The 4,409-nt window shown below is 45.0% G+C and overlaps 1 pseudogene; it reads right to left on the reverse strand.

Moving 5' to 3' along the window:
* Positions 1-2,711: 2,711 nt before the first annotated feature.
* On the reverse strand, positions 2,712-3,551 carry LOC115511236 (annotated as a pseudogene).
* Between the last annotated feature and the right edge of the window lie 858 nt (positions 3,552-4,409).

Here is a 4,409-nt window from a genome sequence, read left to right on the forward strand (position 1 = left end):
ATGATCTCACAGTTTGTGGGTTCAAGCCCCGCATCGGGCTCTGTGCTGACAGCTCAGAGCCTGGAGCCTGCTTTGGATTCTGTGTCTCCCTCTCTCTCTGTTCCTCCCCCGCTCATGCTCTGTCTCTCTCTCTCTCTCTCCTTCAAAAATAAATAAAAACATTAAAAAAATTTTAACAAAAAAAGATATCTTTAGGTATTAAGAGAACCAAAAGGAGTTTCAAAACAGTATGTATAGTAGGATCATATTTTAGTAAGATAATAATTCTTATACACCTGGGTATAAAAATCTGAAGAAAGATAGCTCAGGCTGACAATAGGGGCTATTTTCAGGGATGAAATTATAATCGATTTTTCTTATATATTTCTATACTCTTTAGAATTTCTTATGAATAAGTATTACTTTTTCAATCAGAAAAAAATATTTTTAAAAAACCAGTGTTATTATAATATGTGCAAAAGAGCAAAAGACTGTATCATTAATTTTATTAATTATATATTAATTTTAATATTATTAGTGAGATTTTTCATGGTAGTTTCTCAGTTGAGTAAGCTTCTGTGAAAATAGCAGTTATTATTACTATAATAACTGGTGTAAAAAATAAACTCAAAATGGATGAAAGACCTAAATGTGAGACAGGAAACCATCAAAACCCTAGAGAAGAAAGCAAGCAACAACCTCTTTGACCTTAGTCACAGAAAGTTCTTGCTCAACACATCTCCGAAGGCAAGGGAATTAAAAGCAAAAATGAACTATTGGGACCTCATCAAGATAAAAAGCCTCTGCACTGCAAAGGAAACAATCAACAAAACTAACAGGCAACCGACAGAATGGGACAGGATATTTGAGAATGACATATTGGATAAAGGGTTAGTATACAAAATCTATAAAGAACTTATCTAACTCAATACCCAAAAAACAAATAATCCAGTGAAGAAATGGGAAGAAAACACGAATAGACACTTTTCCAAAGAAAACAAAAGACACATGAAAAGATGCTCAACATCACTCATCATTAGGGAAATACAAATCAAAACCATACTGAGATATCACCTCACACCAGTCAGAGTGGCTAAAAGTAACAACAGATGCTGGCGAGGATGTGGAGAAACAGGAACCCTCTTGCACTGCTGGTGGGAATGCAAACTGGTGCAGCCGCTCTGGAAAACAGTATGGAGGTTCCTCAAAAAATTAAAAATAGAGCTACTCTATGACCCATCAATAGAACTACTAGGAATTTATCCAAAGGACACAGGAGTGCTGATGCATAGGAGTACATGTCCCCCAATGTTTATAGCATTGCTTTCAACAATAGCCAAATTATGGATCAACTGATGAATGGATAAAGAAGATGTAGTTTGTATATACAATGGAATACTACTTGGCAGTGAGGAAAAATAAAATCATGCCATTTGCTTCAATGTGGATGGAACTGGAAGGTATTAGACTGACTGAAATAAGACAGTCAGAGAAAGACAAATATCATATGTTTTCATTCATATGTGGATCTTGAGAAACTTAACAGAAGACCATGGGGGAAGGGAAGGGGGGGAAATAGTTACAAACAGAAAGGGAGGGAGGCAAACCATAAGAGACTCTTAAACACAGAGAAAAATCTGAAGGTTGATAGGGAGGTGGGGGAGAGGGGAAAATGGGTGATGGGCATTGAGGAGGGCATTTGTTGGGATGAGCACTGGGTATTGTATGTAAGCAACAAACCACGGAAATCAAACGCATAAACCAAGAGCACACTTTACACACTGTATGTTAGCCAATTTGACAATAAATTATATTTAAAAAGATTACTGTAATAACTGGTATAGGAAAAAAAACAGTATAACTAACCCTCACTGAATCCAAAACAATTTAGTATAGGGTTTTTTGGATTGTTTTGTTTTTTTTTTTATGTTTACCAGCTTATGAAAGGATGTGATAACTACGAATCAACAGCAAGATGAAGAGATACATAGGGTGAGGACCAAGGAAAAGAGTACACTGCCCTCTCCATACCTCTAAACCACAGTACTGCAACCAGCTACTCTGATGCCTAACTCAGTTGAGCCCCCAACTGAGGGCTCAGAATGGCTCAGTGCTCAGAATGGTCATAAAGAATAGAGGCTGACAGGGGTGCCTGGGTGACTCAGTTGGTTAAGCAATGGACTCTTAATTTAGCTCAGGTCATGATCTCACAGTAGTGAGCTCAAGCCCCATGTCCTGCTCTGGAATGAGTGTGGAGCCTGCTTGGGATTCTCTCTCTCCCTCTCTCTCTGCCCCTCCCCCACTTGCACTCTCTCTCTTTCTCTAAATAAATAAATAAACGTTAAAAAAAAAGAGCAAGAATAGAGGCTGACACCATTTGTCAAGCAAACACTCTATTTTATTGGAAGTCCACATATACACATACATTGCACTTTACAAAAAAAGCATCTATCTGGATCTCTTGCTTCCCTCTAATTCAATATAGGAGGGTTCTAAGGGAAATAAGAGGACAATGTCCCCCTTCCAAATGCTGGGGCTGCCCTGTGCATCCCCAGGCCCCTGGCCCCATGCACAAGAGGTGGGGTTAGTGGAAACCCCGCTGGCAGCCAGCATGGGGCACCCAGAGCCTATCCAGAGCCCTCATCACCACCCCAGGAGAGGCCTCTGCCAGGACCATGAACACACTGAAGCACAGCCTGAGCCCTAGTTGGACACAGAGACAGGCACCTGCCTCAGGAGGAGGAGACAGGGTACCCGGGTGGTTGTGGTCAGCCTCACTCAGGGTCAGGGTCAGGGTCAGGGTCAGTGACAGTCTGGGCTTCAGTCCCAGCTCCTCCTCCTCCAGGCAGTGCTATGGAGGCCAGGCCTTGAAGAAGTTAGAAATGTAGGTAATGGTGAGGCCAGCCACCAGCATCCCCTGCAGGAGGCCAACGAGGACATAACTCGATTGGTGCTTATGGTCAGACACACGGCTGTAGCCAACATAGGGTGCAAAGGCCACAAGGAAGAACTGCACTGTGGGCCCCAGAAGCTGTGCTCACTTGGGGCAGAGCCATGCCTGCCTGCTCATAGAGCACCACAAACATCCCAAAGGAGGAGTGTCCGGAGTAGAAAGACATTCTGGACTCGGTGATGTTACTAGGCTTTCCCTGCACATCTTCTCCACATGCAGGTAGACAGAGCAGTTGAAGTGGCTCAAGTCAGGGTCACACTTAGCCAGGAAGTTGGGCCACAGATGGCCTATCGTGACCTTGGCCAGGTCTGCCAGTGACTGACTCATTGCAGCCCTGAACAGGAACTTTCTCAGCACCTTATAGAAGTCAGCCACTCTGTTGTTGAAGTTGGAGTGGGAATAGAGGCAGTTTGTGTGCACCAGGCAGGCCTCCTTGGTTGAGACAAGGATGATGGTGGCTGTGATGGTGACCTCTGGCCATGAACTCATGGGTGATGGTGTCTGGACAGTAGGGGTACTGGATGGAGTCTTCTCTGCAGTAGAGGCCGTGCTTGTATGGGGCGTTCACAAGAGTCAGGATGGCAAAAGGCAAAGAGGCCCCATTCCATGCCACCTCCATGACCCCCGATGCCAGTCCCAGTGCATCCCATAGTACTCTGACCGGCCACAGGGTCACATGGCTGCTGAGCCAGTAGTATATGCTTTTACATATTTAAAACCAAATGGAATTTAAAACTCTGGTATCTGTAGAACAATGAACAAACCATACTTATTCATTAAACATGTATTTCCGTTAGAAGTATGTGCCAGGCAATGTGTTACGTGTGTAAGAACTAGGTATACAGTGGGAGAAAAGATAAACTTGCTTCAGAAGATGGCGGAGGAGGAAGATCCTGAGCCACCTCTTCCTACAGACACACCAAGGCTACAACTTCATACAGAACACCTTGCTCCGAGAAAACACCTGAAGACAATTAAAAAAACAGTGGTGCTGGTAGGCACCGCTTTTCTTGCCCTCCTTCAGCCTTCCTGGCCAGACACTGGTAGGCACCAATTATGACACTCTCCATCACCTTGTTAGCACCACTGGCCCTGCCCTGGCATTCCCCTGTGGACCCATCCTGCCCAACATGCCCACTGTAGGTACCCCTCCAAAGAGGCTCCCATCCTGCCACACCCAACAGGCAGCCTTGGCCAGGACCAGTACCCCTCAAAGGTGACACCTGCCCCAGAGAGGAAGAGCAACAGTAATGGCCTGGCCTCATGGTCGGACCATACCATGGGCTAACGCCACCTACTCTCATGCCTGCAGCAGCCATAACTGGGCCTCTAAGCCATCCAGGCCAGGGCCAGTCCTGCCCACCAGTGTGCCTGCAGCAATCAGCCCAACCACAACAGGAGGGCTCATGCAGCTCATATAGGAAACACTCCTGGAATGCTTCATTCTGGTGACTGGGAGGATTGGGCTTCTGGGCCC

The sequence above is a fragment of the Lynx canadensis genome, chromosome A3 (genome assembly GCF_007474595.2).
Source record: "Lynx canadensis isolate LIC74 chromosome A3, mLynCan4.pri.v2, whole genome shotgun sequence".
NCBI classification, from domain to species: domain Eukaryota; kingdom Metazoa; phylum Chordata; class Mammalia; order Carnivora; family Felidae; genus Lynx; species Lynx canadensis.